The sequence below is a fragment of the Manacus vitellinus genome, unplaced genomic scaffold (assembly GCF_001715985.3).
Source record: "Manacus vitellinus isolate BGI_N305 unplaced genomic scaffold, ASM171598v3 scaffold_31_pilon, whole genome shotgun sequence".
In the NCBI taxonomy this organism is placed as follows: domain Eukaryota; kingdom Metazoa; phylum Chordata; class Aves; order Passeriformes; family Pipridae; genus Manacus; species Manacus vitellinus.
This window is the reverse complement of record NW_021940379.1, coordinates 404204-420237: the sequence shown is the minus strand read 5'-3', so window position 1 is coordinate 420237 and position 16034 is coordinate 404204. Positions and strand designations below refer to the sequence as shown.

General features: G+C 46.0%; 1 long non-coding RNA gene across 1 annotated transcript in view; it reads right to left on the bottom strand.

Annotated features, from left to right (window-relative positions):
- Positions 1-11684: 11684 nt before the first annotated feature.
- Positions 11685-16034, bottom strand: part of LOC108640337 — an 83773-nt gene continuing 79423 nt past the window's right edge. Inside the window, exon 3 of the long non-coding RNA XR_001921104.1 lies at positions 11685-11831. This is a non-coding gene — a long non-coding RNA (uncharacterized LOC108640337). The remainder of the gene's footprint in view (positions 11832-16034) is intronic.

The following is a 16034-nucleotide window of genomic DNA, read 5'->3' as shown; positions in this document are numbered from 1 at the left end:
AACCAAAGCACATTTGAATGAGTATGGAACCTCACTTGGCTCAGAAAAGTACTAATATATTTATCTCATTGTTTACATAAACTTTTACAGTTTCAGACCTCAACAGATCTAGGGGCCAGTCAAAATTAATCTTTACTTTTTCCATTGGTTTGTCTCTGAAGGCTGCACAGTGTCCCCCAGCTTGGGAGGGGAGATCTGTGTCCCAGCCTGCATTCCAGCACTGCTCGGGGAGGGTGGGGAACAGGGTGGGCAATTACAAATATGGCACGGAGGACTTTTTTTTTATTCAACCCATGAGAGATGTTGCTGGGACTGAGACCCAGGCACTGTTGTAGAGGCATTCCAGCCTCCCTCTTCCTTAGAGGAGTCTGAGGGCACTGAGAGGGTAAAGAGAGATGCAAGAAGCTCTAGAGACAGAAAAGGATGTTGTTAGAGGATGGTGGGAGCTGCTGTACCCAGCACATCTCCTTCACTTTAGCCATGCAGAGCTGGGCTGTTTTCCAGTCCTTTACTGCAAAACTTCCAAAAACAAATTCTTGGCAAAAAACCCCAAAGGCCCAGCTCTGTGCATTCGGGGGAGTTAGCAGGAGCCACAAAGATCACAGAAGACACCAAAGAGCTCTTGACACGCAGCTTCTGTGAGGCTTTGGGGCTGCTGCCATGAGGAGCACGCACAGCCCTGCCGCCCGTGCCCAGCCCGGCTCGGGGAGCCCTCGGTGCGAGGGCAGAGCGGGCACCGAGCGGCTCCTCCTGCCAGGGCTGTGCTGCTCCGACCCCCAGAGCCACCTTAACTAACCAGCTGGACCCATTCACTCCAGACCTTACAGTTATGTGCAAAGAGCCCAACCAAAACTCCTACGGCCACCTAGGTGGAAGTCTAAGCCTGGTCTGCATGGTAGGACAGTTTAAAGGTGACCAAGGAAGGTGGTTTGCTAAAATACTGCTGAAGCCAAAAAAAAAAAAAAGGTTTAAGAAAGCTCCCCATGATTAGTCTTGACCCTTTGTAGCTTTTACCTTCTACACCAAAGCCACCTCAAACATTTGAGGGGGGGCTGATGGAAAATGAAATATTAATTTTGCCTGGTCTTAATATCTAACAAAGATGGTGCAAACACTATTTGACAGTGTTGTTTTTGTATCAATATGTATGTGCAGTAATGAATGTATTTATTTCTCAGATTCTGTATGCACAGTTTTGCAATGTACTTCAGAAAGTTGCAAACACAAAGATGTGTCCGCAGGGTCTTCTCTACAGGATTTCAAAAAAATGAAAAAAAAATATATTAAAAAAAAAAAAAGAATCTCAGAGACTCTCAGCATAGCCATAAACCATAACCTGTGAAGACAATACAAAGACTGGACTTTTGTAGCTTTGCATAGAAGAGGAATTTATGTTTTTGCTGTATTTAAATGTTTCAATTTACAGTGTCACTCTTTTACGATTCCTGTTTTGGTTTTTGTTTTTGTTTTCCTCTCTCTCGTGTGTGTGGAAAGCATTGTTTTCAAGCAGTGCAGGTTCAAAGTCTGGGTTAGCAGTATTTTACCGTGTCGCTTCAGTTCTGAAAAGCAGGAGTTTGGGTCTTGACCAGAGAAACATCCAGTGCACTTAGTGAAACAAAATGAAAGCTGAGGTGACTGCTGGCAAAATCCGGAGAAGGTGAAAGTCATTCGAGGAACAGTTGTGTGCTTCTGAGGGCAGCCTGTGACTGAGACAAGTCTGTGTCCTGCCTGAAGAACAGGATGTAGCTCCAGAGTGAAGCCCCCTCACCCCTCCCTCGCTGTTCTCTGTGGCAGCAATAAGGGATCTCAGAGGAGGGAGCTGAGGCCCAGGATGGGCAGAGGAAGCTCTGTGCCAAACCCAACAGCCTCTGTGCCATCTTGTCATGGGCCTTGCTGAGGATCCTGAAGCACCAGGTTCCCCACAGCCCCACAGGGGGAAAGCTGTCCTTTGCAAAGCCTCCTGTTTCAGGATTGGTGGAGTGAGCACCTCCTACAGCCTTAAAAAATTAGCAAGAAGAAATGTTGCTGGATGTTTGCTGATTTCTGGATATTTGCCAAATTCAGAAACCTTTCCATTCAGCAGTGCTGGAATTGAGGGAAAAGCAAGTGACAAATAGAGAGACAGAACCTCCCTACATTTTAAGTGGGTTTGAGAGGCTCCAGGTAGCAAACTGAGCTGTCCCCAGACAGCAGAAATGCTCATCACTGAGATGGCACGTTTGAAGAAACATTTGTTTAAGCAAGAATTTAAAATCTAAATTAACTCCGAGCTGTAATTCTGCAATAGTTAAACAGACTTCTGCCATTTTTTCCTTAGTTTTTGTTTAAATAATTATTTGCTCAACATCAGTAAAGTCTCTCCATTTACTGTAAAATCCTTTCTTTCTATAAGCTTACCCTTGCACTCCAGAACTGGCCATATTCTTGAAAAAGAAGATTTGGGTGTTGCTTTCAATAGCTGAAAGTGGCTTGTTGCAATATTTTAAGTCCCATGGTACTTCATGGTCCTGACTTTAGTGCAGGAGACAAGCAGGCAAAAGGAGTAGCTGTTTCTCAGCCCCTTTCCATTCCTTGTATTTTGCATTTTTTTTCAGAGTAGGGTAAGAAATTTCACCTTTGATGATTTCCCATTAGACTCACTAAATTTGCTGCTTTCCTTGTAAAAGTAAAATATTTGGGACCCATGGGAGGCAATTCCAGCTCTGCTGTAAGGCTCCTAGAGCTGGTCCTCCAAGTCAGGATGGCTTCTTCATTTCAGCCCTAGTTTATCTGCCACAACAAAATTCCTATTTATTCTAATTTCCTTTTTCTAACTAACAACTCGAAGATCCTGAAACAGAAGTTCAGAGATAGAAATGCATTTTTGCTCAGTTGTCTCCTACTGCCATCTTCTTCTTCCCTCCCTTCCCTAATTTTCCTAAGCATTTTGAAGGCCAGCATTGAGCAGAGGGATCAGTGTTTTTTGGACAGTCCCTGTGGCTTGCAGTGGGGCAAGAACACTTCATGAGACATTTGTTGGCAGTTGGGGGACCCACTTCACAGCACTGGCTTTCCCTGAGGAGTGGGATGTGTTTTAAACTTTCTCTGTCACAAGCTGCCCGCTGAAGCACCTGGCCCAGCTGTTCCTCTGACCTTCCACAGGACTTTTGACTGGCTGGGGATAACTTTTCTGTGAGGAGAGGATCTTGTTCTGGCTGGCTGCATATTCTTCCCTGGTTTATTTTAATATTTTAAATACAACTGAAAAAGGGATGTTGCATCTCCTTTTTTTTTTTTTTTATGTTTTTAATTTTAAGCCTTAACTATCAGTCAGTCTGGGAGCCCTGGATGTTTCCTGGGGAGGGGGAGAGGAGGGAAGGGCAAGGGAAAGGCCGACATTCCTGCTGCAATGTTCTGTTCATTTCCTTCAAGAGCTTGAATTCAGGTCAGAGCCACACATAGTTGTGGCTTCAACTCAAGTGTCATATAAAAAGATACAGAAATTATAATATGATCTCAGCATTCAGAAATTTGCAGTCTTAATGTACAGTGATGAGAAACTGTTATTTTATGATCTTTTCATTAAAAGCTTGATTGAAAAATTACATCTTTTGCTCTAGAGTTCACCTTGTTCCTATAGCCTGACTCTCTCCCTGTTTTCTCCTCCTTCATTCAGGGATCTGAACCAGCTACTTCACAAAGCAAACCCTCCCACACATACACGGCCTAAAGAGGCACTCACAACCTCCCATTTTATCACCCTTGCACTTGGCTCATAAGCCAAAATCTGATGCTCATCAGAATCTGGAGGAATCATAATTTCACCTTTTTTTGTTGTGACCCTGAGCAAGCTGAGGCTGATTTTGAAAAGTTCCCCCTGCTTTCTCCTAACCAGAGTATGAAAGCAGCAAACAGTAGATGGTAGATGGACCTGCCAATGCATAAATCCTCCCAGTCTGTTTGGGCTCTAAGTGTAACTCTGAGGAGCAGTGAAGCAGCTGAGGCAGAAAAGATTCCTAAAATAAATAATAGTTCTCCATCCACCTGTGGTGCAGGTAAAAAGGGGAAATGCTTCCAGGGAAGTAATGACAAAAGCACCCACTGCAGATTTCAGCCTCCCAGATGTTAAGATTCAGACACTTTTCCCTGGGCAGGTGAAGTGTGACCCGAGTAAAATTAATTCTCATTTCCTTAGCCTGGGTTCTTGAGGGTGGTTTCTGGTTCCCAGACCAGCTTTTTGGATCTGAGGATCCTTCAATAAAATAACTATTTAATTGAAACAAATGAAGCATCTTCACCATACTGCAAGAGCCAAGCCTAGTATTTTGCAGCACTTCCTTTGTCCCACTACTCATCACCTGGGTTTTGTCTCCCAGCAATACACAGCAGAGCAGCCCTGCTGTTAAATTCATATATTGCCTTTTTCTTCCTCCTTTTTTTTTTCTTTAAACACAATGCTGACTATATTTTAAAGTGACTGACTGAAAGAGCTTCAAGTTTAGTCAGTTTTCTGACAGGTTGCAAAGTCAGCAGCACTGGCAAGAAAATCATTTTTATTTGTCCTTGGAGATGTGTTTTACCCAGCAAGGTTAAAGAGAAGGACAAAAATGAACAGAAAAACAGATGAAGAGCTACAGAAAACCAGAGGCTGTTTTCAACAGCTCAGATGTGGTAATGAGCCTGCACTCTTCTCCCAGCTACCAGTGACTTTCCTTTTCCTTTTTCTGCCCTTTTATTTCTAATTCCTTCTGGAAGTTTTTGCTTCCTGGCACCCATTTCTCTGTGGCCTAAGTGGTTTCCAGCATAGTTAATAGATTGCATGTTCTATTTTACTTTCTTTGCCGTGGTCAGGTCCTTTTCATCTCATAAGATCCTGTAACAACTACAACAAAACTCTTCATATAATAACTCACAACTGAACTGCAGCTGCCTCTGCGGTGGAACACTGAAATCTGTACAACTGAAGTGCAGAGCACAGGATGTAAAGGACACCAGATATGTCTGGAATGCCTGGGAATTTGTACTTTCTTCCCTCTGCTTTCATTACCCTCATTTATTGGTAGGTCTTCTTTTCTCCCAAACCCACACTTGCTTTCTTTCTCTCTGCTACCCTTCTCCCTCTTGGAGAGCAGATATTGGGTCAAACCTTTGAATGATAGGTTTGGTTTTTGCTTTTCTGCAGGAAATATTTCATCAAAATTGGAACTTTTCCATGGGAACAATTTTTTTTGTAATGAAATTTTGTTTCAGCCACTATTGAGGTCCCATTTGGACCCTGCTGAGTAGATACAGATGGAGAATATTTGTTTGTTTCATGAGAACTCTCATGACTGAAACCACTATAAGAAGTTAAAAGGGGAGGATGAATTTTTTATAAAGAATAATTTCAGATCAGTAAAAGCCAAAAGACTATCACCTCGCTTTGCAAATTATTTCTAAAATATGCCATCATCCTGTGTTGTACTGATGATAAACTGAAGCACTGGAGAGGTTTAATCTGCAAGTAATGCTACATTTTCAACAGGTCTAATAATGCTGAAGCTGTTACCAGCTATTAATTTTGTGCATCTATCTGGGTTTTGTTTGTCTGAATGTCTTACAAAGTTGTCCGGGTTTAAGCAAATTGATTTTGTGTGCACTTGTGCAAAGCCTGCTGTGTACCAAGTTTAGTGTGACCTGGCTTAAATCAGTAATAGCTAAAGCAGGTGCATTTGCCTCAGCAAAATGCATGTTCTTTGTCTTGTTCTTTTCCTGTGCTGTGGGAGCAGCTCCTGCAGCCTCCTGTAAGCTGCACCTCGAGAATCAAACTGAAGGAGAGGTTGGCTGCTGTCAGCAGAGCCTTAAGTCCCTCACTCCTTTCACGTGGTGTGTGTGTGGTGTTCAGCTCCCAACTCAGAACTATAAATACTCCCAAGTTTGCTATTTGGACCAAAATTGCTTCCCTCTACACCTCGCCTGGGCACTGCTCTTGCCTAAATTCTGCAGTTTCCTCCCTGCTACAGGTCACCATAGCCACATCTTCCTTCTTTCCCTTTATGGGCTCTGTAGCAGTGATCAGTTTGGGGTTTGCTTTTTCCCTCTGTAGTTGTGCTGCCCTAGTGATGAACACTGTTGGAAGCTGCTGCAGAGCAAGGTCTGGATCCACGTTTGAGCTCAGCAGGCTGAGCCAGTTGTAAGGAAGCACAACCCCCTGCAGTTACAGCACATCCACAGCTCCAATACCACTGAGTGAAAAACATTCATCATACTGTCTTCTGCTGGTCCAGGTGCTGAGAAGAGAGGCCAGTGTAGCTGGCATGTATCAGCCTAGGACGTGATTGATGGTCCTGTCTACTTCATTTGCTTTCTGCCTTCTCACCATTTTGCCCCTTACTTTAGTTTCTTGCTTAGTTACTGAGAGCACTGGGAGAGATGTTGCAGGGCTCTCTCAGCAGGAGAGGGTAATTTTTTTGATAATTTGGCTCTGAAGAAAAGGCCTAATTCCCCCTCTCTGTTCTTGTCCATCCTCTCCTTCTTGTACACAATAATTAGATTTTAAAAAACCCAGAGAATCCTGTACCTCCTGCCTCTGGATCCAGATGCAGCTGGTTAGTTTACTTTTCATTGGGGATTTTGAATTTGATAAAAGTCAAGAACTCTTCCAGAAGCCTTGCTTGAAGCAAGCACCATTTAAGGCTAGTGAAATCAGGACACAGCCTTCCCTTGATTTTAAAAGATGGCAGTGGCAGAGCAGATTCCAGCCCTAAGATTTTTTGCTCAGCCTCCCTGCACAATTGCTGGGGATTCAGAGGCAGGAACCTGGCCAGACAACATAACCACATCCCCTGGCTGTGGCTGCACGGGGAGCACTTTATGAGCATCAGGCAGAACTGAGCTCCACACCTGGGCTGGTGCTGCTGCTCTGCAGCCCTGCAGAGCTCTGTGCCTCTGCAGTCGTGGGCCTGGCCCTTCAAACGCCATCTGGGACTGGCCAGACAGACCTGACTGCAGGACAGTGGAGGGGGCAGCATCACCAGATGTCACTTATCAGCCTCCCAAGCATCTGTAAAACTAAGCTCTGGGTTTCCAGCCTTGTCACCAGAGGCTCTCGCTACCCCCATCCCTGGGCAGCAGCCTCCTGCCAACTGCAGCTGGTCCCCTTGCCACAGCAGCATCCAAAGGCCAGCCAGGGAAGATTGCACAACTAGGCCTTGATCTGTATTTTCCACTGCTCAGCCAGCAAACCCCTCCTTTTTTCCAGCACAGCTGTTTTCCATCTCTGCTCAGGAAACATGCCCTGTTTTTGATTCCTGGGTCTTGCTTTATGAAGCAATCATGGGCAGGCTGTCTGGGTGGAACGGGTCACGGAGTGGCGGTGGGATAACTCCGGATTCTGAACGCCAACACAGAACAAAGGGGAGCTTTGCCAAGGCTCAGGTGAGCCTGGGGTCAGCACACAGACAGGCTACTGACGTAAGCACGAACGCAGGGCTTGCTTTCTCTGAGCTGTGGTGTTTGAAATCCCCCCTCCCTTTTCCTCTCCTGCCTGCTTGCCACAGCCTTTTCCTGGTGAAATCCACAGTTCAGTAACAACGGCGGGTCATGGCTGATGGTGTCACTTTTTTTGCCACATCTTACACACACAAAACTCCTGGACCAAGGTGGCTGTCCCTTCATAAGCCACCAGCCTGTACAGCTCAGTCCATAAGCTGCCAATCTGTCCTATTCAAGTAATATTGGGTGAAGTATCAGTACACACAGCTGCTGTTGGTAATGTGTAGCCCTGCTGTTAAAGACACAGCCCACAGTGCAAGCAGAGGGTGGTGGGGTGGCAGACAGGGCTGGAAGCCCAGGATACAGTGCAGACCCGGATGTGGTCCACTCAGGAACACCAGCAGCCAGAAACACCCTGGCATTGCACTTCTTGGCTCTCTCCCCAAAACTCTGGAAATTAGCCAGCTCCCTGGCCATACTGACCTGGAAGTCAGCTAGCTTCCTCAAGGGTTAAGGCATTAATGTTAACACCAACTATATTAACTAAAAATAATATGTGTGCAAAAACGTCTGAGTTACAGCTGTTACAGGAGTCCTACCTTGGCTTTTCTGAGTCCTTCACATGTGATGTGTGGTCCTTTCCAGCAAAGGCCTATGAAATGTCTTTTAGGCTGAAGTGGGTGGAAGGGGCATTTATGATGGACAGACCTGGAGCGTGCTCTGGAGCAGGCTTTGACATCACCAAGGGCAGAACAAATGGTGGAGGACACTGACCACTTTTTCTTTTATTTTTTTTTCCCCTTGAGGGGCTGAGCTAAAAACTAGCTGGGCATGGTCATCAAACTGCCTGGCTGTGCCTCTAGGTAGAGGAAACACACAGAAAAAAAAAAAGGGAAGCAGAGTTGCAGCTCTGTTTCTTTTACAAATTTACATCCCTCAGTTCCTGGCCACTCCAACTGATTTAAGAGTGTCCACACAAAGGACTTATTGCCATTTGAGGAAGTATTCAAAAATCACTTAATTGAATCATTGCTGTCATCACACGAGCCACAGCCTGCAGCAGCAGCAGTTCATATGTGGGCAGTAATAGGGAATCTTCCACTACAGCTACTTCTTTGCTTTCAGTGGGAGTCTTTGTTCCAGGGCTGGGGGTGCAGGTGGGAACTGGAGGAGGGGAAGGAAAGCCAGCAGGCTGGGATGTCTCTGCAGTGCATTGCAGACCTACCCAAGGGGTAGATGGAGCCGGCTCTCCAGTCTCAGGACTCACACAGAGCATGCAATGGCAGTTTGGGATGTGTACAAACCCTGGCAGCAGGGAGAGATGTCAGTCCTTGCTGGAAGCTCAGCCCCAGCCTGGCTTCAAGCCATTCCTTGCAGTGGTGAGGTGTCAATATGCCAGGGCTTGTCACACTCTCACAGTGCCCTCTACCCCTCCTGACAGGGTCTGTGAGGTTCCTCCTGGGCTTTGCTTTATATGTGTACACACAACACAGTCTATGTTGTCCTGCCTCCTGCCCTTGAAAGCAAAGGTCAGAGGGATCTCCATTATTTTAAAGAGCATTTAGCTTAATCTTCTGAGCTCCTTACAAGATGGGTATCTTTCAAACCTCCTGACCACTGTGAATGTTTTCTACAGAGGCATATTAACTTCCCTTGGTTTGACTGGAGTGCCTGCCTACTCTCATTACACTTTTGTCCTGCCCAGTACTGTTCTATACAAGCTATCATACTACAGAAGACCTCTGACTACAAAGTCCAGACCCGTTCCTGGTCCACAGCAAAACTGTAATACAAGTAAAACAACAATTTTCAGATGGAAAGGTAGCCCAGTAGTGGCTCGTGCATGGTCTTGGGGGCACATCCTCCCAGCAGCATGGCCCTTTCACACCCTAGGAACCAGTGAAGCAACATTCTTGAGCAACAAAGGGAAGCATGACACAGTGGCACATAAAATGAACTTGTTAAACTTCTTCCACTCCATATTATTTCTGCTGGGCTCTGATTAACTTTATCTCCAATGCCAGTACCTTGCCTTTACCTTCATCCCCATTCATTTTTACATTTTCTTTTGCACAGAGCACAGTTAAGGAAGCTTAGGGAAAAGAAAGACTTGCTTTGTTTTGATGCCAAAGGCAAATGTTTTTCTTTTTTCCCCTCTTTCATTTTATTTTAATCTAAACAAGAGATGACATACCTTTTCAAAAGCAGCTTTCCTGGAGTGGCTTGTGTCCTGAAAACGTAGACAAGTGGAAGTTGCAGTGCTTGGGAGCAGCTGTAGATCAGTCTGTAGATGTTCTGGCTGCACTCGGGGAGGTGGGAGGTGGAAGGTGGGCTGGATTCCACGCTCAGTGGCTTCAGTCCTCCCTAGAAATGACAATACATGAAAGCATCAGCATCTTGAACAGCCTCCCTCAACATCTCAGTAGTTGACTACTGAGATATTCAGAAAGGTCAAAAAAGGACTCTACTGAGATACTGACGACCAGGTCTCAAATCATGCAGTGTACCAGTAAAGGTAAGAAATCTCTTAATACTGCAAGAACAAAAGTGCCAGAAGCACAAATCAAATCAAATCAACAGACCTAGTTCTGAAAGTTTTGGTAGTGGCTGGTTCTACCTGGAGAAAAAACAGAATTAAAGTGCATTTCTTTTACATGAAGCAAAATGTGGCACTGTCAGCTGCTGGAGAGCACTAAGTTCTTCAGCCAGGGAGGAGCTGTGAACACATACAAAAATATTTGCGAGCAAACTGTGAAGCCTGTGACAAAAGCCAGAGAGGTTTAAGCTGTGCTGCTCTTCACAGAAGGCCTCTTCTGAGCAGAACTAGGTAACCGTACCTGCCCGTGTCACTTGAAGCTGATGGAACTGAACCTGGGAGGGAAACCATGCAGTGGGAGGGAGCCTTTGATCATTCATTTAGCCTATAGCTCCTTGGTACCTGCTACAGCCAAAGCACTCCACCAGGCAGCCAAGGGGATGGCTATTTTAGAACTGTGCACAGCAATAGGGAGAGTCAGCAAAGCCATGTCAGGTTGCTCTAGACCCTCATCCAATTGAGGTCTGAAAATCTCCAAAGATGGAGCTTTTGTACAGTTCTTGGGCTACTTGTGCCAGTGCTTAACCCACTCCACTGTGAAATCCTTCTCTGTAGGTGGAGGAGTTTGTCTAAAATGCCACCATTATACTTTGCTCCCTAACTTGATGTGTGGAGACTCCAGGCCATCAGGAAAATCAGTCGTAGAACCACAAAGGGAGCCTGCAATGCAGTTATGCACTGGAACACAGGCTGGAGGGGCCCAGGGGTCTGGAGATGACAAAAGGCAAGTAACTGGCTGGACCTTGTCTTTGTTTCCCAAGGCCTGTGCCAAGTGTGCTGCCAATCACGTGTGCCACAAACATTAGGTAATAGTCTGGAAAAGCCTTCCCTCCAGAGGCATGATCTGTGTTCTGGTCTCTGCTGCTGTGCAGCCACTCAGCTCTTCTTCCTCTTCCTTAGCTCTGTGAACCTGGGACTGTAGAGGAGTCAGCCCAGGTAAGGGCTGTAAGGAGCAGCCATCCTCCTGCTCAGGTCTCCAGCATGGTGTGCAGTGGCTCTGTGCAGTGCTGAAGGCAGAAGCAGGGCACAGATGCTGAGCAGCAGGTGTGGTACAGCACAGAGAGAGGGGGCCTGAGGGGAGTCACAATGCTGAAAGCAACAGTTGCCCCTCTTTATCTCCTGGGCAAGCTGAGCCTCAATGACTTTATGTGCTTTTACAACTTAAGGTACAGGGAAATCCACATTTAGAAAGTGGCAATAGGAGGAATTCAGCTAATGCCACCCTATCTGCATCCACTCTGCTTAAAGAGTACAGGGGGCCTTGCTTTCCTCTGACAAATGGGTGAAGGGAGAGGCCAGGGACTGTATTCAGTTTATTCTCCTGCTTTGAAAGGCTTAGTTGTAGTAGGGCTGAGAGCCAAATACAACTCTGTCTTGAGCCGCTCCTTCTCCTCCCCCACTAAAGAATGATCTTTAAGCTCTGGACCCTCATCTCCACCCAAAATGACTGCCCTGATTTATTTTATGCTTTTTTGTTGTTTCCTTTTAAATCACTCCTAAGTTAAGCTTTTGTTTGCCAAGTTTTCAGCCTGGAGCAAATTTTTGCAGTCGAATTATAACCTCCTCTCCTTCCCCTTGAAAAAGAGGCGTTTTTCTGGATATGCTGCTGTCCCATACTCACCTTGCTGCTGGGAGGCAGGGGAGATGGCAATCTTTTTAAATATCAGCATCTCAAAGTTCAGTGTCACAGGCATGGGCACACATCTGGTTAAACCATTTCCCTCATATCTTGGCTCAAAATCCTTGGCTGAGACATCTCATGGCAGTAGACGTGTCCAGGGAGCTGAGAGGGAGGGAAGAAAGGACACAAAGTGGTTAGGTTTCTCAGAAAGGGAATGGCTGTGGGCTGGAATATAAAGAAATGCCAGGACCAGACAGTCTGCTCTCTCAGCATGTTACAGGGCTCTGGCTCTTGGGGCACAGTGACGCTCACCCACACTCAGGAAGGCTCCTCTGAAGCACAGGCTGCAGAAAGCAGGACACTGCTGAGGCCAGTGCCTTCCTCTGAAGGGGCAAAGGGGACATGGGCTGGAAAGGTTATCTGACCTGGAGCCTGAGAGGGACTTGGAATCTTCTTTTCCTCAGGGATTTTGGTTTCCCAACTCAGAACCCAGTGAAAGCCTGAAAATCCCTGCTCAGCTGCCAGTGAATTCCCAACGCTGATTTTGAAGCCAGGAAAGTTCTAGAGATGATGTTTTAAAGCAAGCAACTTCATCTACCCAACTACCTCCCTTACCAGTGGGATCCATTCCCTCTTGCTTACTCAGAGCATGCCTAAAAATGTTATCTGTGGTCTGGGACAGGGTGTGGGAGGGTGAAATAGGAAGGGAATAAGATCAACCAGCATTCAGCACAACAAAAAGGCCAGTTCTGGTTTGAGCTTCCCTGCAAAGCTGGAGCTCGACCCAGGACTAAGTCTGAACTTGGTGACATCCTCAGACATGAAAAGCCACACAAGATGGTACATCTCCTGTCCTGAGAAGGTCCAGTGGTAAGAAAACTACAGAGTAAAATGTATTTCTCTTGTTTTCCCTGTGACTTACAATCTAAGTGGGGGACAGTAAGAGGAGCCTCTTCCTATAGGCAAGCTCCCTGCTGCATATGAACTCCCACTGTCCAGGAGTCACAGAAGCTGAGGACAAAAAGGGACTTTCTGCTCCATCCATCTGCCTGCTCCAAGGCAGGTCAGCTCAGTCCACCATCCTTGACTGAAATTTTTATACTGTGTTTTAAATATTTCCTTCACAGACCCCACAGGCACCTTTGCACTTCATTCTAGGGCTTCATTATATTTACTGCTATAACATTTTTTTTCTAATGTCTTGCTGTAGTTAAAAACCTTGAAATTTGTCCAATATGCCCTTGATATGGAGAACAAATTATACCCATTCTCCTTGTATTACTTGTATTGTCCCTGCAGCCCTTTGCTACTTCATGATGTTATCACATTTCTCCCTCACTCTTCTCGTTTAAAAGCCTCAGGCTCTCTCAGTTCTCCTCCTCTGGACCTCCTAGATCCTCTTCTCATACCTTAAGGCAAGTGCCAAGCTTGCTGTGAGAGAGAATGGCACAGCCCCACACTTTGGGGGCAGGGAGTGAAGTGTAACTACATGCCAGATCATCTCCAATAACTGAGCCAGCTCACAAATTTCTTCTTTCCACGGACTTTGCTGCAGTGCTACAATTCACCCCTTTCCCCAGTTGAGATTATCAATTAGTCTGCAGGCTATGTTCCACATGGCCTGGAAAAAAACCAGCTTAGAAATATGGAGAGCTGTTTTCAACTAGGATATTTCCAGCGATCTGTGAGAGCTTCTGGAGCTGCTTTCACCTCCCAAGTCAGCTTATCACAACTACCCTCTAACAGGCATTTTGCAAGTGTAGTTACAGAATCTCAGCATCACTGAGACTGGAGGCACCTCTGGAGATCATCTGGTCCAACCCCCTTGCTCAAGACAGGCTCAACTGTAGCATGTTTCCCAGCACATGTCCATGTGGATTGTGGATTACCTCTGAGGATGGAGACTCCACAGCCTCTCTGGGCAACCTGCTCCTATATTCAAACACCCTCACAGTAGAAATCCTCAAGAGTCTGTCTCCTGCCTCTTTATTCCCACCATCAACTATTTACACACACGAGCTAACCATATCCAACCCCAAAAACCCTTTTATCTTTTATCTCCTCCACATATCTTTTTCCCATTAATACCTGTTCTGGTCAGTAAAGCAGATTCCAGTTTTAGGGAGCTGCCAGGGAAACACACAGAGCAAACAACCATTCAGGTGTGCCCAAGTGTTTGCTCCTGTTCTGATCATATCTACATGACCAAACATGTTGTACTTCCCAGTGATGAAGACACAGGGATGCTGGTACCAGAAAACAGAGGATGAAGAACTGCTCTACTAGTCTTCTGTATCACAATCTTGACATTCATTTAAAAAGCTCCCCCCCAGCCCCCCCATCATGTCAAGAAGCCTGAAGGGTGATAAATACTTAAAAGCCCAAGTGTGGGGAATCTTATGACGCCTGCCTGGATCTGCAGGCAGCTTGAGAAGCATGAACAACTGACATCTCAACATAACTAAGAACCACAGTTCTGGAAAAGATAAGAGAGCAGCAGCCCAGTATCTTTCCCAAAATACTGTATTTCTTACCCAGCCTCCAAACTACTATCCTGGCTTTTCCAGGGAAGGAGTATGGTACGAAGACAAGAGAAAAAAACTCTGCTCCTCCCTCTGCTCTCAGTTGTGTGCCAAGATCCCAAATTGCACTAATTTGGCCTTGCAGACTTCTCAAGGAAACAATTACACAGCTCTCTGCCCTTGGGACTTTACATTCAAAGTCTCCAACCCTTCCAAGACGTAGGCACTTGCCTGGCTCCCAGTGCTCCCATCAACATGATATGGATGGGCTGCAGGCAAAGCAGGGTGGGACACCCATCCTTTGCTCTGTTAGGGAGCAGGGGATCACAAACCTCTCCCTCTCCACCAGGTGAAAAACTTTACAAGCCATGGACACTTGTGACCTTCCCCCTTGTCTAAAGCCTGATTTTTCCCTGGAATATTTATCTTTCCTACATTTCCCCTCAGTAATAACCTAATCAAGTAGAATTCTTCTGGTATTAATCGGATGAGCAGGGGAGCCCTTTGTGGTTAGTATTATCAATGAGGATGTCAGGAAGGCTTTGACAGGATTACCCCTGGAATTTGCCATTTATTAACTAGACCATCAGCTAAACCAGCACGGCTGGGGTGGGGCTGGTTTTGTTTTGCACAGTGGAGATGGGCTGGCTGAGGGTGGGGAAGCTGAGGGTGGTGGAGCTCTGTCTCCATCTGATTCCGGGATCTCGAACAGCTGCCCTGGCAGCCCTGAGATATCTTTCCCCATCTGTGCGTCTTTCTTTGCTTTCATCATCTCTTCCCATTATTGGGAAACCATCACAACCTGGAGACTGAGCTGGGAGAGTTTGCACCACCCTGTAGGCTTGTGGTCCTGACAGGAATGGAACCCCGCTGTCACAGGCTGTTCTGCCCTGGGACAGAAACGCTCTGAGCCCCTGGCCCGGGGAGGAGAAACTGGGTGTACAAATAGAGGCATATTAGACTTGCAGAAGCAGCTGGGGTACAAAGTAGGCACACACAAAAAGCTTAGGCAAGGGAAACAAAACAAAAAATTCCTTAAAAAATTTGTTTTCCCTCCATGAAATTTAGTGCTCCTGTTCACCCTGAACAGCAGATGGATAAACATGGTCAGTAATGGAAGAATACAAACACTGAAGAGGAAACAATTGTAAAAAATATAGTTGCAACACCCTTCCCCTCCAAGCAGGTTTCTATCCTGAATTCCAGAGGCACTAGGCATCATTTGCTGTGAGCTCCAGGCAACTCTCCATGGGCTATTGCTGGAGGGAACTTTTGCAAGCTTCAGTCTCAAAGAAAGAGCACTGCACCAGAACAGAGACACCCAGCACCAGGAGCCACTGGGCCACAATGCCAAGGGCCAAAGAGTGAAGAAAACAGCCCTAACACATGGCAGGACATGTCTTTTATTCATTCCTCATCGAGGCAGGAGCAGGGACATAAACTAAGGCCTCTAATCAGGGCCCTTTATTTGGCAGCAGGGACTCCCTCTGACTGCCACTCCATACAATGGCAGAAAAGGGGTCTCCAATCCTTGGGCAAGTGGAGCACAGAGAATCTCTGTAATTTCATCCACTCTCCCTTGAAATGTAGCACTTATGCAAAGGAAGGCCTGCAAAAGGAGGCCCTTGAAATCTCAGTAAAATCTGTAATTTGTAGGTTTCCTAGATCATTAGGCCTTTTACCATTTATTCAGCATGAATAGAATTAACTGAAAATTCAACAGCTACCCTATAACTTCTCACATTGCCTATGGAAAAACCTATCAACTTCTGTCTCTAAGTCCAGGTGTGAAATTCCTCCTTCTCAATTTGTTCCAGCAAGTGCTCTGATGAGGGAACATCCC